Source organism: Lissotriton helveticus, chromosome 3_1 (assembly GCF_964261635.1).
Source record: "Lissotriton helveticus chromosome 3_1, aLisHel1.1, whole genome shotgun sequence".
Taxonomy (NCBI): domain Eukaryota; kingdom Metazoa; phylum Chordata; class Amphibia; order Caudata; family Salamandridae; genus Lissotriton; species Lissotriton helveticus.
Window position 1 is genome coordinate 1425375884 of NC_136061.1, and position 27383 is coordinate 1425403266.

Below are 27383 nucleotides of genomic sequence, written 5' to 3' on the forward strand. Positions count from 1 at the left end.
GATCTGATAAGCTAATGCCTGCGAATTAATTAGAAAATCAGACGTTGGGCTGAAAAAATTCACATTTAAAAAAATAACAGTCAATTTCAGATCATAGCTCGTATCAACACCTTCCATGTCTCTCATACATATTCCAGAATGAAACAGCAGCCTCTGAATGCAAGCTCTCACACAGGGTTTAAGAGCAAACAGCCAAAGTGACAGAACTACATCAAGATGGAACAAATCTCCTCGTATAGTATTTCTCCGATTACGGCGGAGGCTAAAATTCTAGCCAAACTGTTGGCGACTCGTCTGCTCCCCTATCTCACGGACCTGATTCACCCAGATCAGTCGGGATTAATGGCGGGACGGAACACAGCGCGCAATCTGCGTCGAGTGCATGGTGTACTGGGCCGTGTGGACACGCTGGAGGAAGAAGCGATATTGCTAGCGCTGGATGCTAAAATGGCATTTGACACCCTTGCATGGGAGTATTTCTTTGCAGTTCTTGCCCGCATCGGGTTCAGACCCAAATTCATTGGTTGGGTCAAACTGTTATACACCCAACCCATGGCTTACGTTTCAGTAAACCATCGCTCCGCTCCTTTCCCCCTATGTCGTGGCACAAGACAAGGATGCCCGCTGTCGCCGCTCCTTTTTGCCATGGTTCTTGAGCCTCTGGCGGTTTGGATAAGGGGAGACCCAGGTATTAGGGGCATTAGATGGATGAATGATCACGAAGACTGCATATCACTGTATGCAGATATTCTGCTTTATCTTGCCTCACCGGTGCGCTCACTCTGCCATGTAATTCATATTTTTGGGGCACAATCTTGGTACCAGATAAACTGGTCTAAATCCCAGAAGTACTCCATTTGGGGAGATCCACCGCAGAATCCTCGAGGATATGATATTCCGGTGGAAGCCCAGGGCATTAGTTAATTAGGGATTTTTATAACCACCAATGCCACACTATTTTTTTTAACAGAATCTGTTGGAGCCGTAAGAGGTTTCGCTCGGATGTCACGCATTGGAAGACACTCCCCATTACTCTGTTAGGACGTGCGTCTTTATTCAAAGTGCTCGCTCTGCCATGCTTTCTTTACGCCCTACAAAACACTACCATTCCGGTTCCTAACACTAATTTTTTTGCAGATCGAAGCAGTAGTGAGAGATTTATTGTGGGACAGTAGACCGCCTCGAATAGCCATGGCCAAGCTTACTATGGGATGGTATAATGGGGGCATTGGACTACTGGATATGCGCCCCTACTATCAGGCTTCACAGCTTATGGCCATCAACCAATGGGTGTTTGGGCAACATGATGATCCTAGCTTTTGCACCGATCATTGGTTGATGGGAAAGGGGGGCTACAATAGAGCGATATATATAAACCACAGGAAATTGCGCCTGACCGGTCCTACAGCGCGTACGGTGGAGGTGTGACATGGAGTGCAGCAGCGGATGGGTTGGCAGGGGTAACTAACAAAGGCTACCCCCTCTATGGGAACCAGACATTCTGAGACGGCTTAGTGCCTATGCAGGGTTTGATAAGTTTGATATGATGGGGATCTCCACGGTGGGAGATATGTGATTAAGGGCAAGAAGGCAGCGTTTATGGAACTCCAAACCATGCGGGGTCCCTCAGGGCTCGTCGTTAAGCCCCACATTGTTCAATGTTTATGTGTCCAAGCTTGCATCTTTAATACAGCAGTTTGGCTCCAAATTGACATCTTATGCCAAAATACACAGATTGTCGTTGCAGCTTATAAAAACACTTTATCCCCGGCAGTACAGTTTCAATGCTTTTAGCGCTACGAGGCCTTCGGGTAGTATTGCGCTTTATAAAACCCACTTTCATTTCATTTCATTTCAATGCTGCATGAGGGAAATCAGCCTCTGGATGGGAAGACACTGTTTAAAACTCAATTCGGATAAAACCGAAGTGGTTACCTTCGGCAATCTACAGCCTAAATGGGATGGGCTATGGTGGCCGGCTGAACTGGGACAGACTCCTGAACCAGTAAAAAAGGCAAAAAACCTCGGAGTTCTGATAGATAACGGTCTCACTTATGCGCATCAAATTAATGCTATAGTTTCAGCCTCCTATCTGCTGAAAAAACTCAAAAAGGTCTTACCATTTATTCCTCAGAATCTTATAAAAACAATGGTGACCACCTTGGTGCTGCCTAAGTTGGACTACTGTAACAGCTTATATCTTGAGTTACAGAAACAACATCTAAAGAAGCTCCAGATGGTGCAGCCAGGCTTCTACTGAAAATCCCCAAGTACCAATCGATTAAAGAAGAGATACGGAATCTCTACTGGTTGCCTGTGGTGCAACGTTCTAAGTTTAAAGCACTCTGCCTTGCCCATAAATCATTGAATGGGGCAGGACAGGTACCTCTGAAACATCTCTTTTCATGGTACCACCCAGGCAGGCAGTTAAGATCAACAAACGCCAGATTAATGCTAGTTCCTAAGATCCAAACTGCTAGCTGGGGAGATAGGAGCACGGCCTATTGTGTAGCAAAACTATGGAATGCTCTTCCCTGTATCTTTGAGAGGGCTGAACTCCATCTCCTCCTTTAGAAAACAATTAAGAACTTGGCTATTCTCAAACTAGTCGCATTGTTTCTTTCGTCGTCAGCAGGTTCTACTCTGGTCCAGCGCCAAGACACCTCAGGATATACGCGCGCTTAATACGTTTCATTAACATTAACAAATATCAACTAGCATCGTCTGAAGGTTTCCGGTATCTCCAGATCAGTCATGCCATTGACTCCGCCCCCCCTAAAGATAACCCCATCCAGACTCCTCTCCCCTGGAGGACAGGCTCTTTCTGGAACCTATGAATCGCAAGGCCAACTCTCTCACATATCAGAAGTTGATCAATAATCGGGACGATCCAATGTTGAAACTGGGGGCGAGCTGAGAGGACTTGCCGATGAGGACTGGATGGAGGCCTTCTCCACACCCTGAGAAGTAGCCATCCCGATGCGACTTCGCCTGGTACAACTTAAAATTCTCCACCGGGTATATTTTGATGCCACACTGCTATACCGGTTGGGTAGGAGACCTGATTAACAAGTTACTTACCTTCGGTAACGCTTTTTCTGGTAGATACAATATCTGCCTGTGGATTCCTCACCTTGTGAATATCCCCCTTGCGTCAGCAACGTTCGGAATTTTTTCTTCGTAGCACGCCGGCGTGGACGACGTCACAGGAGCACGGCATCGCGCGCGACTCCGTCTGACGTCACCGACTCCTTATTAGGCCCACGTCGGCGTGATGACGTCAGTTCCGCCCTTTTTTCCGTGCGTTCGAGGCACACGGACGGACCAACGACAGCAAATATGCATATATACAATGTACACAGTACATACAAACCATAATAGCACACAGTGCATAGCAAAGGTATCAAAACCCAAAATATATACAAACAATAAAACCAGGTATAGCAGAGTGGACAACGGGGAGGCGGGTGGGCATGTGAGGAATCCACAGGCAGATATTGTATCTACCAGAAAAAGCGTTACCGAAGGTAAGTAACTTGTTCTTCTGATAGATACATCTGCCGTGTGGATTCCTCACCTTGTGAATAGAGTCCCACAGCAGTCCCCACTCCCGGAGGAGGGTGTCCACTCCGCTACACCAGGAAATCTTGGAGAACAGAGCGCGCGAAGTGGCCGTCCCTCCTCACCTCGGTATCCAAGCAGTAGTGCTTCGCGAAAGTGTGGAGGGAGGCCCAAGTCGCGGCTCTGCAAATGTCCTCAACAGGTACACCTCTAGACAAAGCAGATGTTGCAGACTTTGCTCTAGTTGAATGTGCTCTAATACCCTCAGGAGGGTCCTTACCCGCAAGGGAGTAGCAGATCTTGATGCACAGGATTATCCACCTGGAAAGTGTGCGCTTGTGCACTGCTCTGCCCTTCCGACAGCCAGCAAAACCAACAAACAGCTGGTAGTCTACCCGGAAGTCTTTAGCCCTGTCCAGATAGAAAGACACCGCCCTCTTAGGGTCCAGACGGTGCAGTCTCTCTTCCTCCTTAGAAGGGTGAGGGGGAGGATAGAAGGTAGGAAGGGTAATGGACTGTCCAAGATGGAAGGGAGTCACCACCTTAGGCAGAAAAGCAGCCCTGGTCCTGATCCTTTCAGCATGAATGGTCAGGAATGGGGGCTTGGAACTAAGAGCCTGAAGCTCACTTACCCTCCTTGCCGAGGTGATTGCAACGAGGAAGATCGTTTTAAAAGAAAGAAGCCTCAATGGACACTTGTGCAAGGGTTCGAAGGGAGAACCCATTAAGAAGGTCAGCACAAGATTCAAATCCCAATGAGGAACAACAAAAGGAGTAGGAGGGAACATATTTGTTAGACCCCTCAAGAACCTTAAAACCACCGGAGATTTAAAAAGAGAGGGCTGATCCGGCAAACAGAGAAATGCCGATAAGGCCGAAAGATACCCCTTTCCCGTGGCCACAGCAAAACCTTGCTGCGCCAGAGAAAGAGCAAATTGTAAAATGTCAGATAAATGAGCTTTCAAAGGGTCAACATCCTTCTCCCTGCACCAAGAAACAAATTTAGACCACCTATAGGAATAAATGGACTTAGTGGTGTCACGCCTGGCAGAAAAAATGACATCCACCACATCGTGAGGGAGAGAAAAAGAACTCAAGTTGCCCCGTTCAATCTCCAGGCATGAAGGTGTAATGTCTGGAGGTGGGGGTGTAGAACCTGCCCCTCCATCTGAGAGAGGAGGTCTGCCCTGTGAGGGAGACGGAGCGGCGGGTGAGAGGAGAGGTGGAGAAGGTCTGTGTACCACACCCTTCTTGGCCAATCCGGGGCGATCAATATGACTTGGGCCCGGTCTTGGCGAATCTTCCTTAGAACCCGAGGAATCAAGGGTATGGGAGGAAACGCGTAAAGGAGTTGATTTCCCCAACTCAACTGAAACGCGTCCCCCAAGGCTCCTTGCAACGGATACTGGAGACTGCAGAATGACGGGCAGTGAGCATTCTCGCGAGCGGCAAACAGGTCCACCCGAGGAGCCCCCCACATCTGAAAGATGTCGTGAACCACCTCCGGGTGAAGCCTCCACTCGACGTCGGTAGAGAACTGCCGACTGAGACTGTCCGCACGAACGTTCAGAACCCCGGCCAGATGATTTGCCATCAGACAAATCTGATGGTCCTGAACCCAGGACCAGAGACGCAGAGACACTGTGACCCCACTCCTCCCTGCTTGTTGATGTACCACATCGCGGTCGTGTTGTCCGTCAGGACTTGAACCGACCGACCGCGAAGGGAAGGGAGGAAGGCCTTGAGCGCCAAACGTATCGCCCGCAATTCCAGAAGGTTGATGTGAAGCAACCTTTCTTCTGGAGACCAAAGGCCCTTGACCTCCAGGTCCCCCAGATGAGCACCCCACCCGAGAGTGGATGCATCCGTTATCACTGTGGCCACTGATGGAGGCAGTTGAAAAGGCTTTCCTTGAGACAGATTGCCTTCCACGCCCCACCAAGACAGATCCGCTGCAGCGTCTCTGGAGATCCTCACTGACTCCCTGAGATCTCCGTTGTGTTGATACCACTGCCTGCGGAGGCACCACTGGAGTGCCCTCATGTGCCAGCGTGCATGACTGCAAACAAAGAGTATTGTACAGAGTTCCCCAGTGGGAGCTAGTGGTTTAGCTCAGTTAGTCTTTTCTCTCAGTAGTTATGAAGGGATAAGTGCATGGTGTAGACCCTTTTCAGAATATAAGGATACCTCACACAGGTTACCGACAGGACAACAACTGTTGTCCCAGCCGATGGCCGTCCAGCGTCATCATCGGTATCCTGCTCCTACGGCAGGCTGGCGGTGCAATGCCCGTCGGGCAGCAGGGGGAGCTGCACTTTAGTGGAGATCTTTTATTCCGAGCCAACGGGTGTGTGTGTGTGAGGGGCCTATAAAGTGCAATAGTGAGCATGGGGGTGTGTGTTTCTAAAAAAAGTCAGTCGAGTCCATTGGGCATTATTTTAATGGTCAGGCTCGCTGCTTTATTAAAAATAAGGGGTATTAAGGAGTGATGGGCAATGGGACCAATCCTTATTCAACCCTTGATGTGAATGCGGTCGACATGTTTCTTGCCATAAGGGCAATTCGTCAGGACCTTAGTGCTCATATGATTGCTGGAATCCTCTTAACTAAGAGCACCCCGGTATACGACCTGTGTAGTGTCGTCCAGAAATGGTTCCATGCGAAGGACCTCCTGGGAAAAAAGGTGCGAGCACTACGTGCACCATGGGTCTCGGGAGGGGGATGATGGCAACTTGGCACACCGCCCTTTCTGCCAAGCACCCGTTCGGAACCTGGACGTGACCTCTCTGACCGGACCCGAAAGTGCATGACTGACCAACAGAATGCAAGAAGCCATCAGACCGAGCAGACGAAGGACCTTCAGGACTGGAACAACCGCTCCATTGTAGAATAAAGGAATCATCTCCTGTATGTCGTGAATCCTTTGAGGTGGAGGGAATGCACGACATACAGTAGTGTCCAGTACCGCACCTATGAACAGGTTGCGCTGGGAGGGCACCAGGTGAGACTTGGGTACGTTTATCGAAAAACCCAACCTGTGCAACAACTGAGTTGTCTCCTGCAGATGATGGAGCACCTTCTCCGGCGACTCCGCTTTGATCAGCCAGTCGTCCAGATAGGGGAACACAGGTATCCCCGATCTCCTGAGATGCGCAGCCACCACTGCCATCACCTTGGTGAAAACTCGAGGCGCAGTAGTAAGCCCAAACGGAAGGACCGCAAATTGGTAGTGCTGCGATCCCACCGTAAAACGGAGATACTTTCTGTGCGACTTCAGAATGGGGATGTGAAAATACGCATCCTGCAAGTCGATCGACACCATCCAGTCTTCTTCCATCAGCGCTTGAAGAACCTGAGCAAGGGTGAGCATTTTGAACTTCTCCTGTTTGAGATAGAGGTTCAAAATCCTGAGATCCCGGATTGGCCGAAGCCTGCCATCCTTCTTGGGTATCAAGAAATACCGGGAGTAGCACCCTTGACCCCTCTCCTGCTCTGGAACCACCTCTATTGCACCCTTTCGGAACAGAGCCAGGACTTCTTCCTGCAGGAGCAGCAGGTGTTCCTCTGAACAATAACCTTGGCAAGGAGGGTAATTGGGAGGGAACTCCTGAAAAGGAAGTGCATACCCATTTTCCACGAGATTGAGAACCCAAAGATCTGATGTAACCGATTCCCAATCTCGTAGAAAATGAGTAAGCCGACCCCCTACTGGACCCACATGATCCAGAATGGTGGATCTAGGGCTGCTTTGCTGATGCGGGTGGGGGTTGGGTATTATTGGAGGAAGTGGAGGAAGAGGAGACTTGACGCCCACGTCCACGACCCTTCTGTCTACCTCTATAAGACTTATACAGAGGGTTCTGCTGTTGCTGCTGTTGTTGTTGGCCTTGTCTGAAGGGACAAAAAGAGGATCTACCAAAGCCTCTAAACTTTCTAGTTGTCGACCCTCTCATCTGGAGACCCAAAGATCTTGCAGTAGCACGGCTATCTTTAAACCTTTCCAAGGCGACATCCGCTTTTTTACCAAAAAGGCCAGTCCCTTCAAAAGGTAAGTCCAGCAACGTAGATTGCACATCCGCAGAGAAATCAGAGGATTTTAACCACGCGGCCCTCCTGGTCGCAATAGAAGAGCCCATAATCCTGGCAACAGAATCAACTGTGTCCATGCCACTCTGAATAACCATGCGTGCAGCAGCCTGGGTGTCTGAGACCACCTCATTAAAGTTCTTTCTATCCTCCTCTGGAAGCTTGGATGATAATTGCTTCACAGAATCCATCAATGCATGGACATACCTTCCTAAAAGGCAAGTAGCATTAGTGGATTTAAGAGCCATGCTCCCTGAAGAGAAAGTCTTCTTTGCAGACTGATCCAACTTTTTTGATTCTTTGTCCGCTGGTACTTGAGGGAAAGAGCCTGCAGCCCTGTTAGAACATGCCGCCTGCACCACAAGACTTTCTGGAGAGGGGTGCGAAGAGAGGAACGCAGGGTCATCAGGAGCCACCCTATAGCGTCTTGCAATAGATCTTGAAACTGCAGGAGCAGACAACGGTCTCTTCCAAATCTCTTTTATTGGATCCGTTAAGGCATCAGTGAACGGCAGTGTAAATTCAACAATAGAAGAGGGAGATTGCAAAACTTCAGTAAGGATGTTGGGCTTGTATTCAACCGTGGGTAGTTTCAAGTTGAGAAGATCTGCAGCCTTCCTAATAACGACGTGATAGGGTGCCACGTCCCTAGAAGGAGCATCAGAAGCTGAAGGTAAACCCCACTCAGGAGAGAGCTCCAGACCACTAGCATCACGTAGATCTTCAAAGTCATCATCATGATCAAGAAGTTCACCCTCTTCTACATCTGAATCTTCATCTCCCCTTTGTTCCAGAAGACGCTGAGCCCTTCGTCTCGACTACTCCAATCGAACCGTGGTCGACGGATCCGGTAACGACTCCGACGGAGCCGGATTCGACGTCGAGCGAGGAGCCGGGGCAGCAGGAGGACGAGACTCACGGACAGGTGTGGAACCTCGATCCAAACTACGAGGTCGATTCGGAGTCGGCGAAGCCGCATGCGGAGTCGAAGACCTCGGCGGAGCCGTACCGAGCCAAGGTGTAAGAGGCGCCGGCATAAAAGGCATAAATGGAGCTGGGGCGTATGATTGAGGAATGCCCAAATTGTACGACAATGGACCCATGGGACCAACAGGTGCTCCAGTGGGGTACATCGCCCTGGAATACACTCCAAACATCGCATTGAGAAAATGCGAGGGGTCCTGACCAGGACCAGGAAAGGGAGGGTACGAACCTACCGGATGCTCTAAAGGAGGTCGTTCCGACACATGTTCACTCTGACCTTCTGGGTCCACAGGAGTCTCCATCGGAGCCGGAGTCTGAGGAATTACCTCTTCTTCCTCCTCATGTTCCGAAGAATGTAAAGATACCGGATCGGGTTCTGGAGTCGGGGAACCTCCGATTGACTGAGCAGGAGAAGGAGAAACGAAGTCCTTATGGTGTTTGCGAGACTTCTTCGAATCAGAAGATTCCTTCTCTGAATGATGTTTTGAGCTGTGGTTCCTCCTCTTGTGCTTTTTCCTCGAGGAGCTCGAAGCGTGACCCGAAGCCGACTTGAATCCAGACCTAGATCTCTCTCTGGACCTCGACCTCGCTCTGGATCTCAACTCCGCTCTGGATCTCGACCCCGCTCTGGATCTCGACCCCCGCTCTGGACCTCGACGCCGATCTCGACTTCGATCGAGACCTTTGCTTCGACTTCGAGCGTCTCGACGTCGACCTCGAAGATCTTCCAGCATCTCTTCCCTTTACCTTCGCGAGAAGTAGTTTTGCTTCACGCTCTCGAAGCGCCTTTGGGTTCATCTTAAAACAAGAACGACAGTTCTTAACGTCGTGGTCTGAACCCAGACACCACAAACAATCTTTATATGGGTCGGTGATAGACATCATGCGGGCACAAGACCCACATTGTTTAAATCCTGTCTTCCTCGACGACATCCTCGATGAAGACATAAGTCGCAAGGGAGAAACAGTAACAATTAAATAATAGCCAGATACTAAGTATCGTAGAAGATCCCGAAAACCGTTAGCGTCGAAGACGCGGAAAAAAGGGAACTGACGTCATCACGCCGACGTGGGCCTAATAAGGAGTCGGTGACGTCAGACGGAGTCGCGCGTGATGCCGTGCTCCTGTGACGTCGTCCACGCCGGCGTGCTACGAAGAAAAAATTCCGAACATTGCTGACGCAAGGGGGATATTCACAAGGTGAGGAATCCACACGGCAGATGTATCTATCAGAAGCGCTCTGCCTCCGACACTGTAATCAGACAGGTACGTTCCTGCATATCCTGTGGGACTGCCCTCACATACAACCGTACTGGACAGACGTCACCAGAAAATTAACTAGGACTTGTGACAAACCTATCCACCTAACTCCCACATTATGTCTCCTCAATATCTGGGAGGCAACGGACCTCACACAAGCCGAACAATCATGGGCCACGATGGGGTGGAGTATAGCGAAGCAGAACATTGCTCAGAAGTGGGGCGTAGACACCATACCACAGCTGAGAGATCGGGCAAAAGATATGGACCACGCCATGATTGCCGAAAAAACAATATATAAAGGGAGGGGATGTCCACGCACATGGGATCAAAAGTGGGGGCGATGTAATAAATATAGGGGGGAGATATGTGTTTCTCCGACAGTGGAACTGAGGAGGGAGAGACTCTTGGGGTTAGAGGAGGGGGACAAGATAATGGCACATAACGTGGGCATTCAGGAATAGATATGGACTGGTGAAGTTAACTGACCCGGGGACATTGAAGTCCCCTGCCTAAAGATGGTTACGATGTTACTGGAATGTTCTCCTCTGCGCTCCTGCTGAGCTGATGTTTGGAAAGGTAATGCTGTAATCTTATGAACATTTTTGCCTAAGATGTCAATGTAATGTCATTGTTGAAGCATATTGTTCCTAATAAAAATTGTTAAAAAAAAGAAAAAAGATGGAACAAATCTGGGGGCTCAGAATTGACGGAAAATGGGATAAGTAAGCTGTGACCATACCTTTGTTCCCATCATTCTGAAAAGAAACCTAAAAAACTTGAATTTCTGTTGCCTACTATAGAGAAAGATGGGAATTGCAGAAGCTTTTCTAGGCTCATAATATATTAACTGCAATAGCTGAGAGGTGCTACAGTGCCATATCTAAGACGGCTGCTTCTTAGGGCGGCTCATCTGGGAGCAAACCATCCTAATAAAATCCCCCCCCCCCATAGGAAAACTGTACTCGCTGTAGTAGGATATGTTGAGAGCTCTCTGATAGTCCCTGAACTATCTGTACAAAACTGGCGCTTTGAATATCTTACATCGGGCCTAAAACTGGAAATTGAATTGAGGTTGGCATGCTACAGAATCCTTGTATGGACATCTGACAGCTAGAAATCACTGGTTCTTGGGTTTTGCTATGCATCCTCTGTGAATACAGAATACAATACATTTACCCAAAGGAGCAGAAGTAGAGGCCTCATTCCTCTTCAAGAGCACAGTTAAAGATTCGTCCAAGAGGGAGATGTGGTGGAGGGTGAAACTCTTAAATAATTCATTCAACTTCAGTAGGATTATGAATTGCATAAAACTCAGTTCTTCAGGTACCTCCAAATCTGACACGCACTTATGCCTTATGTGGCACACACTTAGACACTCCGAGACTTTAATCTGCTTGAGACGAAATTGCTGATGGGACAGCTGAAAGTTCGCAAAATATCGCCAACCTATAGATCTGTAGTCATTAATAGCCCTGATTCCTTTGGAGTGCTCCGCTGAGCATGGGAGTAAGACCTAGGCTCTATCTCTGAGGAGGCTTGGATGGTAGTGCTGGCATTACCTAGAAAGTAGGCTATTGCTGCTCGATAAAGTCATTCAATTAAAATACTTAAACAAAGTGTATTTCACCAGAGAAAGGTTGTGGAGGAGAGGAATGATTTATTCCCTTAAGTGTTTAAAATGTCATGAGTACGACAGGGATTTTTTGCATACAATTTGGGGATGCAACAATTTTTCCCTTTTTTAGAAAAGGGTCAACACATTAGCAATGATATTGTGTTAGTTGGCATCAGCAGGTCCAAGCTGGCCGCACTACACATTCGCATTGATCTGGAATCCAACAAATACAGAATGCTGTTGTTATGGCTAAGACTCTTAGTTGCATAAAGAGACATTGTCCAACATTGGAAAAATCCAAACCCCACTTACACTAAGGGAATGGAAAAGGGACCTGGATAGATGCAGGAGCTTGGAGAGGCTGATATACCAGGTGAGGGGGTGCTGCCAGAAGTATTGCAAGATATGGACTGACTGGAGCAATTACAGTGAAATGATTGTAATCCTGCAGGATCCCACACCATGGAACACAGTGAAGGATGTGGGCGCAGTTGGTCTGTCTATGCAGGGTCATGGGGTACAGTTCGGCATTTGTAAGTATGGATGCGTGGTTTGGATGTTGCACTTCTATTCATCACTTGGATATTTGATATTCTATATGTTAATTTGATGATATGGATTGCATCGTGCCGTGGGTGTTCTGTTTTATAGTTTAAACTCAATAAAAAGGTTAATAAATAAAAGACTATCAAGAGCTGAAGGAGGTAAAAAAAACACAGTTCAGTCTAAAAGTCATCTTTAATGTCTATCAATCCTCTTGTTAACCAAAGTCTGGGAATTGAGCGGCTATCAATTTCAGGAAAAAACTTTGTCTGCCAGTAAAAGCATATGCACTCTTGAGGGCTGTTAGGAAAAACAGGTTCAAAACATGCCCAAGTACACAAATCACTGGATATGAAGATATGTCCCCCATCCTAAACATTAAATTCTCCACTACGCATTTAGAAAAGCTGTGCTTTTTATATTACCTTATTCCTTTCGAAGCAGATTGAATGTGCCAGCACTAGCAGCTGCAAGGCTTCAATTCAATCCATCAATTTACTTTATAATCATGATAGATTGTTTCAGCCCATATAAATATGTTTGCAAGTTGTCATTGTTTTCTAATTTTTTTTGCCTCACAAGCCATTTGCAGGTTTGAGTTCCTGTAGTGTAGGTCGCTGGACTTTCAATAACAGACTCCAACCCACCCCAGTCGCTTACTGCCGACCACCAATGGGCTGTGTAAGAGACATTAAAAGACATGGGGTGTGTCCACAATTTGGGGTGAGATTGCTCCCTATCTCACCCGTTGATTTACTTTATTTTAAACTGATTTCTTCGTTTATTTCTTTCATCTTTTTTTTCCACAAACGTGCGTTTATTTCTTTCATCTTTTTAATGACTTCTCCCACTCATTCAGTGTTACCCCACTGTGTACACTTGTTATACTTTTTTATTGATGTTTTAATCTAAGTACATATAGATTGAAGGCTCTGACCTCCCTGGGTACTCACTTCCAGGCCTCCTCAGCCTCAAATTCCCTTTCAATAGAGATTCTCTTAGAATGCTCTCAATATTCTTGCCATACCTGCAGTAATTATCTCTACTTGAATCCTCCAACGTTGAAAGCCTTCCTTCACGCTGTACTAAAAAATTGGCTAATTTTAGGTTAATAGTCCAACAGATGTGAAGTTAGTTTTAATGGAGCCCTACATTTTGGATTTCTGAAACTCACTTGTTTCTTTCCTTCTACCACACATTCTGTGTTGCCTTACTGGGAGCACTTATTGCATTATTGTTTTTTTTAATTCACATATTTACTAGAGATTTCTAGCCGCAGATTCCTTACCAGGCCTGGAATAAACATAAAAATGTTACCAGACCTGCAGGTCTAGTGACTTGAGTAATCTACTTGACCTAACTGCAATGTATTTGACCTGTAAAAGTGTCTCAGATTGAATGATCTTTGGCAATTTTTTTTTTTACAGAGCCGCCTTTTTCTTTATTATCACATAGGCACCTTCAAATAAGCGAGTTTAGTGTTTCTGCTGTACAAAAAACTGTTTTGTTTGATTTAATAGACTAAACGTTTGCTCCTTGAATAATAGGAATCTAGCCCACATATATTTTACACATGACCCCTGACGCGCCTCCTAATTCACTAATAGCATTTTCATCAGGGAGGGGGCAGAAATGTTTCTCAGTTCGTATTTAAAAACTCACTTTTAATAAATATATCACTAAAGCTTGATGTGATGGCGCACTGCCATTTACAAAGAGTACTTTTTCCACTGAAATGGCCACAAACTTTCCCACTAAGCTGCAGTTTCCCTATCTGGCATAAGAACAATAATGTGGAAGGAATATGCTACTTACCAGTATGCATCTGTTATTGGCATGTAGGGCGGCTGACATTCATATCTTAGCATAGATCGCCGCCTAGTGTTGGGTCCGGATGATTGCACCTTGTTGTCCTGGAAGAGTCTTCGAAGTATCACGAGATAGGCGACTCCTCCCCTGGACTACAGTGCGCATGGGCATCTTCTACATCCTTAGATTGTTTTTCGCCATAGTGGCAAAGATGGAGTATAATAAAGTAAGAGATGGTCATGCAAAAGAGAATCCTGCAGCTGCGACAGGCACCGGGGAGGAGGGTGGGTGTTATGAATGTCAGCAGCCCTACATGCCAAGAACAGATGCCTACTGGTAAGTAACATTTTCCGTTCGAGGCATGTGGGCTGCTGAATTCCTATCTTAGCATAGGCTGTATAGCAGTATCTCCTCTAGCGGTGGTCACCTGTACCAGCTGCAGCAGTCTGAAGCACAAGTTACTACTTGTGTAACGATATATCTGTAAGAGACATTAGTTAGTATTAGATTCCTTACCTTAGAATATCCCCAGGCGTCAGACTGGATCCGAAAACTTTTGCGTAGCAGTACCCTTGCGCGTCGGTAGGCATCGTCTGCGGCTCCGCGTCCGTCGGCGGCGTCGTGGGCGCCATGATGACGTCGTCAGAGTAGTTAGATGCCGCATCCGCGTGCTGACGTCAGTTCTTAGAGACAGCTTTTCTGCGCCAGAAACGCAGAGCCATGTTAGAAACCAACACTGGTGCCATTGAAACTAGGGCCCTGAAAGGGGGAAACCCTAACCCTAGATATCGGTTCGCAGAACGGGGAGGATGGGTGGGTCGGTAAGGAATCTAATACTAACTAATGTCTCTTACATATCGTTACACAAGTAGTAACTTGTGCATCTGAAAGACACGTTAGTATTAGATTCCTTACCTTAGAATAGATACCCCAGCAATACCAACCCCGGTGGTGGGTCTGCGAACCAATAATCACACCAGAAAGTCCTGGAGGACAGAACGGCCAAAGAAGCCATCCCTCCGGACTTGGCTGTCCAGGCAGTAGTGTCTTGCAAACGTGTGCAGTGATGCCCACATAGTCGCCTGACAGATGTCCTGTAAGGGCACCCCCCGGCCCAGGGCAGTTGTAGTCGCCGTGGCTCGGGTGGAATGAGCCCGTAATCGAACAGGGGGCTCCTTTCTAGCCAAGGAGTAGCATGCCTGGATACACAAGATGATCCACCGGGAGATGGTCCTCTTGTGCTCCGCTTTCCCCTTCTTAGCGCCCACGTAACCAACAAAGAGTTGGTCATCCACCCGGAACTGGCGTGTGCGATCCAAGTAAAATGAGAGCGCACGTTTTGGGTCCAGATGGTGGGGCCGCTCTTCCTCTTTAGAGGGATGCGGTGGCGGGAAGAAGGTTGGCAAGGTGATATACTGCCCGATGTGGAAGGCCGTGACAACCTTGGGCAGGAAAGATGGCTTAGTACGCAACACCACTTTGTCCGGATGGACTGTAAGGAAAGGTGGAGTACAAGAAAGGGCCTGGAGCTCACTCACTCTCCTGGCAGAGGTGATGGCAACCAGGAAAGCAGTCTTCAGAGTTAGAAGGCGGAGAGGACAGTTGTGAAGTGGCTCAAAGGGAGCGCACATCAGAAATGTAAGAACCAGGTTCAAGTCCCACTGAGGCAGCACAAACGGAACAGAAGGAAACGTGTGTGTGATGCCCTTAAGAAATCTATTTACAATAGGGGACTTGAACAAAGAAGGTTGATCAGGCAGCCTCAGAAAGGCTGAAAGGGCAGAAAGGTAGCCCTTGATAGTGCCCAGGGCAGAGCCCTGCTGGGCAAGAGAAAGAAGGAAGAGAAGAACCTCAGAGAGAGGGGCAGCAAGAGGATCCACAGCCCTTGCTGTGCACCATGCCACAAATCTGTTCCACCTGCAGGCGTATAACGACTTTGTGGAGAGACGCCTGGCTGCCAGAATGACGTTACAGACTTCAGGAGGCAAGTCAAATGGCCTCAACTGTCGCCGCTCAATCTCCAAGCATGGAGGTGGAGACTGGACAGGTTCGGGTGGAGGACCGTCCCCTGTTGCTGCGACAGAAGGTCCTCCTGAAGAGGCAGACGAACCGGGGGATCGACTGACATACTGAGTAGCTCTGGATACCAGTACCTTCGTTCCCAGCCCGGAGCCACAAGGATGACTTGGGCCCGGTCGCGCTTGATCTTCAGCACTCTAGGCAGAAGTGGTATAGGCGGAAAGGCGTACAACAGACCGCAACTCCACACGCGACGAAAAGCGTCGCCGAACGAGTGCCGCCTTGGAAATTCCAATGCGCAGAACTGATGACATTGCGCGTTCTCTTCGGTGGCGAATAGATCTAACCAAGGCTCTCCCCATCGCTGAAAGAGGCCGTGCGCCACGTCCGAGTTCAGACGCCATTCGTGATCCATCATGCACCGACGGCTGAGCTCGTCCGTCCTGGCGTTCAGAGAACCTGCCAGGTGTTGAGCCACCAGAGTCACGCCCTGGCGTTCCAGCCATTGCCAGAGGCGCAGAGCCTCCTGGCAAAGGGTCCACGACCCCACCCCGCCCTGTTTGTTGCAGTACCACTCCCCCGGACAGAGGGGAGGAATGCCTTCAGTGCTAGACGAATCGCCCCTGACTCCAACAGGTTGATGTGGAGCCGGGCCTCCGCCGGAGACCAGAGGCCTCTGATCTCCGCCTCTCCCATGTGGCCACCCCAGCCCTGGAGGGACGCGTCCGTCACAACTACGTGCTCCGGTTGGGGAAGGGAGAGGGATCTGCCGCTGACCCAATCGCGGTCCGTGAGCCACCACTGCAGCTGTCTCGCAGTGCCCTCCGAGATCAGGACGTGGTCGGACAGGTTGCCCTGATGCTGGGCCCACTGAAACTTCAGGTCCCACTGCAGAGCCCGCATCCGCCACCTGGCGTGATGCACCAGTAGGATGCAGGAGGCCATCAGCCCCAGAAGCCGCAGCGTCAACCTGACCGAGACCCGGGATAACGGCTGAAAGATGGGAATCCGAGCCTGAATATCCCGGACCCGCTGTTCGGGAGGATAAACCCGAAAACGCGCAGAGTCGAGAACCGCTCCGATGAAAAGGAGCTTCTGAGAGGTGCACAGGTGTGACTTCGGCACATTGATGGAGAACCCTAGCCGGTGCAGGAGATCTGCCGTAGTCTGGAGGTGGCTGACGACTGTCTGGGGCGAGCTCGCCTTCAACAACCAGTCGTCGAGGTAGGGGAAGACTGAAACCCCTAACCTGCGCAGATGAGCTGCGACCACCGCCATCACCTTTGTGAACACCCGTGGGGCGCTGGTAAGGCCGAAGGGGAGCACGGTAAACTGAAAGTGCTCGTGGCCAACCGTGAACCGCAGGTAGCGCCAGTGGGCCGGCAGGACGGGGATGTGGAAATAAGCGTCCCTGCAAGTCAAACGCTACCATCCAGTCTCCTGGGTCCAGGGCAGCTAGGACCTGAGCCAGTGTCAGCATTTTGAACTTCTCCTTCTGGAGGAAGCCGTTGACGTTCCTTAGGTCCAAGATAGGGCGTAGGCCCCCTTTGCCCTTCTTGGGTACCTGAAAGTAGTGGGAGTAGCAACCACACCCTACTTCTGGCCCAGGAACGCGTTCGATGGCCCCCTTGGCCAAGAGGGCCGTAACGTCCTCCTGCAGAAGTCGCAAATGATCCCCCGATACACGGTGGTTCTGCGGTGGCATGGCTGGAGGAGTCGCCTCGAAGGGGAGGGAGTAGCCCCTTCGGACGATTTGCAGCACCCACCTGTCCGAAGTGACAGTGCGCCAGTGGAGGTGGTGATGGCGAACCCTGCCCCCCACTGGCGTCACATGGGCCTGAAAGCACGGACTAGGAGGGTTTAGAGGCGGATGCTGCGGGGGAAGGTGTGGACTGACCTCGCCGTTGTCCCCGACCGCCGGGACGGCGGTTCCCACGGCCGCCACCGCGTTGGGTATTACCCTGCGGAGCGTGGCTGGCAGCACGTGTGGGTACACCCCTTCCGTGGCCACGAAAGGAGTGAAAGGCAGCCGATTGCTGGCGCGGGGCCGAGAGGCCCAAGGACTTGGCCGTAGCCATGGAGTCCTTAAAGCGCTCAAGCGCATGGTTTGCCTTGTCGCCAAAGAGGCGACGGCCATCAAACGGCATGTCCATCAGTGTGTTTTGGACATCGGCTAAAAGTTGGCGGACCTCAACCAGGCGTGGCGTCTGACCGCCACCGTCGTTGCCATCGCTCTACCTAGTGAGTCGGTGGTATCCAGCCCACACCGGATAGAATATTTGGCTGCATCCCGGCCCTTCACAAGGGCTTGGCCGAGTTTGGCCCGTACCTCCAACGGACACTCTGGCAGCACATCCGCAACCGTATCCCACAGAGAGTGGGTGTAGCGGCCCAAGAGGCATGCGGTATTGGAAGACCGCAGTCCCAGACTAAGGGACGAGAAGATCTTTTTAACGTACTGCTCGTACCTCTTGGGTTCCCAGTCAGGCGGCGCCGACGGGAATGCGGTCTGGGAATTGGAGGCCTGGATGACCAGGCTCTCGGGGGTGGGATGGGTGGACAGGAAACATGGGTCGCCCGGGGCTGGGCAGTGGCGTCTGGCCACGTTCCTATCTACGGGCGAACCCGTAGCGGGCTTGGACCAGGTGCCCAGAAGAACGTCGGTCAAGGCCTCATTAAAGGGCAGCAGAGGCTCGGCCGAGCTTGACTGCGGTTTAAGGACCTCAGTGAGGAGATTAGTCCTCATGGCCGCGACGGGGAGCTCACGGCCCAAGGCCTTGGCAGCCCTCATCAACACCACACTGTAGGTTGCCCCCTCCTCCGAAGCCACGGTAGGAGGGGAGACAAAACCAGTGTCTGGAGAGGTGTCCAGGCCACTGGCCTCCCCAAGGTCTCCTGCCCAGTCCTCATGAGACTGACACTCTCGGGTCAGAGGGTCCTCAGACCCCTCCCAATCCCCTTCATCACCCATCTCCTGATACTCAGGGTTCTCAATCAATGGGGCCTGTTCATAGAAGTGAAACTCCCCAAACGACGTCTGGAGCGGCGCCCATCGGGGCCGTCCCGACGTCGGAACAGGAACGAAGGGGGCATCGGGGAGGCGACACCTGATGGTCCGACGCCGGGGAGGTCATAAGGTCCACCGGCGACGACCCAGATCCCGAAGAAGGTCTAGCGGGGTCCCGCGGTGCCGGGCCCGAAGGCATCGGCGGCGTCGGGATTGTGGAGCCCTGTGGCGCCGGGCCCGAAGGCGTCGGCGGCGTCGGGGCCGAAGCACCCGGCGGCGTCGGGGCCGAAGCACCCGACGGTGTCGGGGCCGAAGCCCCCGACCCGCTAGAGGCCCCAGACGGGTCCGCTGGGCCCGAAGGCGCCGCGGAGCCCGTCGGAGGAGAGAGTTTCCTCATGGCCATGAGGAAGCGCTCGATCTCCTCCAGCGTCGCGTCTTGCCCATGGACCGGAGGGTGTGGAGCTGGACGCGGCGACTCCGACTCCGACGGAGCCGCGTGGGTGGTGTCACCCGAACCCCAGGCCGCGTCGGGGGAGTCCGAAGAGCGATGACGCCTCTTGGACTTCTTGTGCTTCTTACCTGACGACGACTTCGACCCGGAGGAGTGCGGCCTACTCTCGGAACTGTGGTGGCTCCGAGCCCGCGACCTGTCCCTCGACCTCCCGTGGGACCGAGACCTCTCGTGGCGCGGGACCGACTGCCGGAGTTCGAGTCGCCTGCGGGACCGCTCCCGCCTGTCTTTCGAAGAGAGGGCCCGGCAGTCGGAGCAGGCCTTGTCGTCGTGGTCGACGCCTAGACAAATTAGACACAGGTGGTGAGGATCCGTGACCGACATCGTGCGGTCGCAATCCTCGCAGTGCTTAAAGCCAGGCGTCCCTACGGCACCGATCGGAGTCGTAAGACTTCGAGAAATGATCAAAATGATCCAAAAAGTTAGTCAAAAATTGACTGAGGGTTACTGCTTTTTCCAGATCTGCGCTTGCTGGCGCGAAAAAAAAAAAAGAACTGACGTCAGCATGCGGAGGCGGCGTCTAAGTACTCAGACGACGTCATCACGGTGCCCACGACGGACGCGGAGCCGCAGACGACGCCGACCGACGCGCAAGGGTACTGCTACGCAAAGGTTTCCGGATCCAGTCTGACGCCTGGGGATATTCTAAGGTAAGGAATCTAATACGAACGTGTCTCTTTCAGATAAAGAGTTTTAAGGACAGCCTGGCCTACAGCAGCTTGCTGCTTTGTTTGCACGTCTACACAATAGTGTTTAGTGGAAGTGTGTATAGTAGACCATGTAGCTGCCCTACATATGTTTTCAAGAGGAATATTCCCTAGGAAAGCCATGGATGCCCCCATTTTACGCGTAGAGTGTGCTTTTGGGGGAACTGTTAGAGTGCGTTTAGCTTTTTGATAGCATATTTGAATGCATTTAACTATTCATCTGGCTATTACTGATTTTGAGATGGGATTACCTTCATGTTGTGGGGAAAAGCAACAAACAGTTGCTTTGTTTTCCTAAATGATTTAGTCCTGTCAACATAATATAGCAGAACTTTCCTTACATCTAGTGTGTGTAGGGCTCTTTCAGCCACTGACTGTGGGTTTTGGAAGAAAACTGGCAATTCTATGGATTGATTGATATGGAAAATGGATATGACTTTTGGCATGAACTTAGGGTTAGTCAGAAGTACTACCTTATTTGCATGAAAGGTTCTTGAATGGTTAGTGCCTGTACCTCACTCACTCGCCTGAGGGAGGTAATGGCAATCAAAAATGCCACCTTCCAAGTTAGAAATTGTAATTCACATGAATGGAGTGGTTCGAAAGGAGGTCCCATAAGTCTGGTAAGTACTATATTTAAGTTCCAGACTGGTGAAGGTGGGTGCTTTGGAGGGATTATCCTTTTAAGACCTTCCATAAAAGCTTTGATTGGGGGTACTCTAAACAGGGACAGGTGTTGTCTGTTCTGGAGATATGCTGCTATAGCAGCAAGATGTAGCCTTATGGAGGAGTATGCTAGATTGCATCTTTGGAGATGCAAGAGGTAACAGATAATGTTTTGGATGGAAACATCTAATGGATTGATTTGGTTATCATTGCAATAAATTACAAATCGTTTCCATTTAGCTGCATAGCATGCTCTAGTAGTTGGCCGTCTTGCCTCCTTGATAATGTTCATGCAATCAGGAGGCAAGTTAAGGTATCTGAACTCTAAGACTTCAGGAGCCAGATCGCTAGGTTCATCTGATTGGGATCTGGGTGCCTGATTTCTCCATGGTTCTGAGTTAAAAGATGGGGCGAGAGGCGCAGTCTTTGGTGGCAAACTACTGAAAGTTCTAGGAACGTTGTGTACCATGGCTGTCTTGCCCATGTGGGAGCAACCAGGATCATTGTGAGTGACTGCTGGCGTAGTTTGCTTGCCACCAGCGGAATTAGTGGGGCTGGTGGAAAAGCGTACGCAAATCTGCCTGACCAGTTCATCCATATCGCATTGCCCTGTGACAACGGATGTGGGAACCTGGCAGCAAAGTACTGGCATTTTGAGTTTTCGTTTGTGGCAAACAGATCTATGTTTGGATGCCCCCATTCTTGGAAGAATGGATGGAGAACTTGAGGGTGAATCTCCCATTTATGTAGCTGTTGGCTGTGTCTGCTCAACAGATCTGCTATTTGATTGTCTTTCCCTGGCAGGTGTTCTGCTAGGAGAAAAATGTTTTTGGGAATTACCCACCTCCATATGCTCTGTGCTAGGTGAGACAGCTGTGGAGAGTGTGTCCCTCCTTGTTTCTGGATGTAATACATGGCTGTCATGTTGTCCGTCCGGATCAACACAGCCTTGTTGTACAAGTATTTCTGGAATGCTTTCGGTGCCAGAAATATTGCTAGTAACTCCAAGTGGTTGATATGCAGTGTCTTTTGTTTGATTGTCCAGAGCCCTTGGACTGTGTATTGAAGAAAGTGGGCTCCCCAACCTGTCAGTGATGTGTCCGCTGTTAGTACTGCTTGTGGAACCGGCTCTTGGAACAGTCGCCCCTTGGAAAGGTTTTGTGGGTTCCACCACTGCAGAGAGTTGTAAGTGCGACTGTCTACCAACACTAGGTCTTTTAGTTGTCCTTGAGCTTGGTTCCACTGCCGTGCTAGGCATTTTGCAATGGACGCATTTGAAGTCGGGAATGAGGGACAATGAATATGCAGGAGGCCATCATGCCTATGAGCTGCATGAACACTCGAGCTGGCAAAGAGTGTTGTGCTGAATTTTTTTTTTGAATGAGAGTCTGCATGTTGGCTATCCTGGCTGGATTTGGATATGCCTTTGCTACTGAGGTATCTATTAGCTCCCAGATATTGCTGTATGTGGGAGGGCTGTAGATGTGATTTTGGGTAATTTATGGAAAAACCCAGACTGTCCAGCAGCTGGAGTGTCTGAGACGTATGGCTTGCACACTGCGCGTACGAGTTGGCTTTTATGAGCCAATCGTCGAGGTATGGAAACACGTGGATGTGTTATCTTCTGAGGTGTGCTGCTACTACCGCTAGACATTTTGCGAAAACCCTTGGGGCTGTAGTCACCCCGAAAGGGGAGAACTTTGAATTGATAATGTTGACCTTCTATTGTGAACCTGAGGTATTTCCTGTGAGCTGGATGTATAGGTATGTGAAAATATGCATCTTTGAGGTCTAATGTAGCAAGGAAGTCGCCTTGCTGGAGTAACGGGAGTACTTGTTGTAGAGTAATCATATGGAAATGATCTGAGAGTATGTATTGATTTAGCGGTCTGAGGTCTAGTATGGGTCTGAGGGATCCATCCTTTTTGGGAATTAGGAAGTATAGAGAGTATACCCCTGTTCCCTGGTGTTGAAAAGGGACTGGTTCGTTCTATTTCTCCCTTTTGTAGCATGGAGGCGACCTCTTGTTGTAACAGTGTGATGTGTCCTTTGGACATAGGATGGTGTTTGGGTGGTATGTTGGGAGGAGTAGAAGTGAGTTCCAGGCAATAACCATACTGGATAATTTGTCTCACCCACCTGTCTGTGGTAATGGAGTTCCAGACTGGTAGGAATTGTTTGATTCTGCCTCCGACTGGTGTTGGATGTTCTGGGGGGAGTGTGATGAAGTCACTGTTTGGCGGCAGTGGAGGCTCTGGTGTTATTGCCGCCACGTCCCCTGCCCTTGTTATTGTTGCCCCTATAACCTCTTCTGTTGGAGCCTTTATTAAAGGAACTTTGGGTGTTGCTTTTGTATGTAGAGGAAGTTTGTGATGTGTTGCCCCTTGCGGAGCCTCTATAGGAGGAGCGACGAAAGGAACCTCTATATTGTTGAAAATGAAGTGCGCCCATAGACTTAGCAGTTTCGGTATTTTTTTCATTTTGTTGAAGATGGTATCTACTGCAGGGCCAAACAGGAAGTCTTGGTTAACTGGTTGGTTGAGGATGGTGGATTGCACCTCGTTTTTAAAACCAGAGATACGTAGCCACGCATGTCTGCGTAGTAATACGCTAGTATTAATGGACCTGGCTGATGTGTCAGCTGTGTCAAGCGCACATTTAATGGAGGCATTGGTTATAAATTTGCCTTCCTGTATGAGGTCGTTAGCCTGAGATTTAAAAGGTTCTGGCAGGTGTTGTAGTAAACCTTCAAGTTGATTGTAATGTGCTCTATCATAGCGTGCTAGTAAAGCTTGTGTGTTCGCAATCCTCCATGAATTAGCAGCCTGTAAGGCTACTCTTTTGCCTGAGGCTTCTAATATCTTAGACCAGTGTTTCCCAAACTGTGGTCCGCGGACCCCCAGGGGTCCCTGACACATTCCCAGGGGGTCCGCAGACAGCAGTTTTAAAAGCACTGCAAAGTATCTTGTTTTATTAGCAGTTTTCAAAGAACAATAAAAGTGCCGAGATAACACCAGTGATTAATGTCCCTGCTGGAGAGAGGAGAGTTTTTTTTCTGGGGGCAGCTTTGACTTATCCAATGTAGCACAGAGGGTTAATATGCCTACTGCAAGAAAGTGTACCATGAATTTTAAGAAACAGTATTTTATATGCATAGGTCAGTGGGTTACTGCTTTTGTCACAGGGATTCTTTTGTTACTCTGCTGTTCATAAGTGACAGTCGTAATCTAGCAAATAGACCTATAAACTGTCATCAAAGAGCTGCTTGCAAACTGTAAGGTACAAGTTAGTAACTTATGTTTTTTCCCAGTCTTTCATTATCTTGACGCTGCTAAAAAGGTTTATTTGGGTGGAAATACATTTTTATTGTTAAAGTAATTGCTAACCCCTGTGTTATTTTCTGAATGCTGGGTTTGTGCTTCTCCAGAACAAGCACTCTTTAAAATGCCTACCAGTATGAATGACGTGTGAATTCTACACCTCGTTGTCCCCTTTGCCTTATGTAAAATTTTCTATACACTGATTTACATGTATGATTCACTGTCTCTATATGTGTGTGATGTAAAGTGCTCTGAAATCACTACAATGGTATGAGAGATGCTATAAAAAAGGAAATACACGTGGCAGAGCGGGGCTATGGAGAGATGAGAAGCACTGTTAAAGAACCCCCAGAAAGATTGTTGTATTCTGGTGCATAGTCAGGTCTTCATTTACTATTCTTTAAAAGCTACTACAATTCAATATATAATGATATGTGTTGTAGACTGCACCATTGTTTCCTAAATTGCTTGGGAGGAGAGCCACCCAAAGTCCCCTTTGTAGTGGTCAGGCTCACTCACTGCACTCAGTATGGGAACTGGTCTGAAATCATTTGCAAGGGCTGCTTTGGGTTTCCAGTCTGGCTGGCCCTGGCAGGAGCAGGAGCCTCGTACTGCGAAATAAAGCCAACCATTGAAAAGTTAGTCACGGAGACGCAGCACCAACCCTCCCATTAACTTTTTTTGTTTTTCTTGCAAATTCTTTCAATATAAAATACAACAGAAGTGGCAAAGAGTGTTGTTAGCCTCCTTGGCTTAACAACACACTCCACCACTTCAGAAACGCAGGGCTGCACCATATTTACAAGATTATCGTGCAGCCCTGCGTTTCCCCTGCGCTGGCGCTACACTTAACAGGCGAAGATTGTTTATGTACAGGAAGGTCCCCCTTCCTGCACATAAACAATCTTAAAGTGTTGTTTTGTCACTTCTATGTGTGCTGCTTAATGCAGCACACATGAAAGTTATAAAATGGCATCTTTTTTAAAAAAAGATTGTTGAGGTGCAGGAATGGTCACCTTCCTGAAGATAAACAATCCAAGGCATTTTGCAAAAACGAGTAGAAATGAAGCATTTCTCCTGTTAAGACCCGGTTGTCCCTGGTCTCAATTTTGGCGCTGCCTCCCATTTACGCTGCCCTTGTAAATAGGGGGCAGCGTCAAAATCAAAGGGTGTTGCAGGGGAAATGCCCACGCAACACCCACTGCCCACCCTTTAACACTATGCATTGGATGAAAGGGGGTCTTATTTACAAGGCAGCGTTAAGCCATGTTAAGTGGCTTAACGCTGCCTTGTAAATAAGGCGTAGCCCCTATCGCCATGGGAACGCCGCAAAAAGAGATTTTCAAGGTGATAAGGGCTTGTAAATATTTCCCTAAAATCATTAGTAATTAGAGTATTTGTTTTGTGCGCAAACGTGTGTTCATTGTTTTCGAATTACTATTTTAATGTTTGAAATTTAAATCCTACAAATTGCTTGGGGGTCCCCGGCTTCCAGTGGTGACTCAATGGGGGTCCTCAGGAGTCAAAAGTTTGGGAACCACTGTCTTAGACTCTTTGTCACGAAGGGGAGCATCTCCTGTGGTCTGTGAGTTAGCTCTCTTTCGAGCGTTTGCTACTAGTAGTGAGTCTAAAGGCAACTGGGATTTAATATACCGTAAGTAGGGTCTGTAGGGGCCGCTTTATATTTCTTCTCAATCCTGGGATTGAGTACACATGCTCTGGCTGGATCTTTGAATAGGTCAGGCGCGTGTTTTAACATAGGAAATGTCCTGACATTTTTCTCAGAAGTAGGAAAAGTGTCAAATAGAAAATCTTCTTCTATTGGGTCAGTGTGTATGTCGACATTGTGGTATTTTGCTGCCCTATCCTGCAGTTGGTTAAAAACAATGGTGTCGTCAGTAGGCAACGGCTTTGTGGGGTATGGGGAGGTGTCTGGGATGGGATGTGGGTCATATAGATCATTCTGGTCATCCCATGTGTCATCCTGTGCATCAGGATCCTCTGGTTCATTAAAATTATCCTGAGGATCTACCCCCATGCTATCTCCATCATTATAATCTGAATGTGTAGGAGAGTAGGGCACAAAAGGCATATTAGGAAAGAAAGGAGGAGGAGTAAAAGGCCTTGAGGGAGATGTCCCGAAGTCTTTTTTCTTTGGAGGAACAGGGGAAGGAGTGTCCCAGTCCAATGGTCTCTTTCCAGTGGTAAACTGTAACGTGTCCTGTTTCAGGGTCTATATACAGTTTAGGTTGTTCCTCACTCACTGGATGAGGATGGAAGAGTTCTTCCTCAACTGTCCGTGGCTTTGGCGCCGAGGTTTTTGGCTTAGTGACTTGTTTGTGAGTCTTTGGCTCGAGGGCCTTTGGTTGTGGAGCTTTCGGCTCGGCTGTTGCTTTCGGGTCGGTAACCTTTCTGGGTTCGACGTCCTTTGTTGGTTTAACAGTCTTTTTAGGTTCGGCGACCTTTTTTGAATCTACCTATTTCGGATCGACCGGAGCTTTTGGTTCGATACATTTTTTATGCTCGACGACCTTTTTCGGCTCAATGTTTTTGGTCGAGTCAATGTTTTTTTAAGGCTCGACGGGCTTTGTAGTGTGATCCTGTTTTTGTTAATCAACACTCTTTTTAGGATCGACGGCCTTCTTTGGGTCGGGGGTTCTTTTTGGATCGACGACCCCTTTTGGTTCGAGGCTCTTCTTTGGCTCTATAGCTTTTGGCTCGAGAACCTTTTTGGGTTAGACGACTTTCTTTGGTTCGACCACCTTCCTCGGTTCGACGACCTTTGGTTCGACGACCTTTGGTTCGACGACCTTTGGTTCGACGACCCTCTTGGGGTCAACAATCTTCTTGGGGAGAGTGGTACTCTGTCCTGGGCTATCAGAAGGCCTGGTTTTGGGCTTCGGAGCCGAGCCGGAAGGCGGGGCTTCTGAAGGAGCTTGTCGATCTCGGCTAAGGCCTTTAGGCGATGCTTCGACCGGAGCCTTATCTTTTGGGATACGCGGTGTTGGGAGCTTGGTACTCACTTTTTGCCCCGGCGTGATCTGGTCATCGGAGTCCGACTGGTCCTCAACGGTGACGATTTCTAGATCCGAGTCCGCCGCTTCTGGGAGGTCGTGTTAATCATCGAAGATGTTCTCCTGTTCCAGTGCCGGCCACTGCATCTCTTGCCTTGCGGCCCATCAATTCCGGATGGTCTTCGAACGGAATTGGGCACACGCTGGGCAATTTTCTTCGGTGTGCTCCGGTGATAAGTACTTGTTGCATACTGTATGTTTGTCAGTATGCGGAAAT

At 49.2% G+C, this 27383-nt stretch overlaps 1 protein-coding gene across 2 annotated transcripts in view; it reads right to left on the minus strand.

The window, feature by feature from the left end:
* EPB41L5 (erythrocyte membrane protein band 4.1 like 5) overlaps window positions 1-27383 on the minus strand; it is a 1262314-nt gene that overhangs the window by 39224 nt on the left and 1195707 nt on the right. The gene's annotated exons all lie outside the window — the stretch shown is intronic.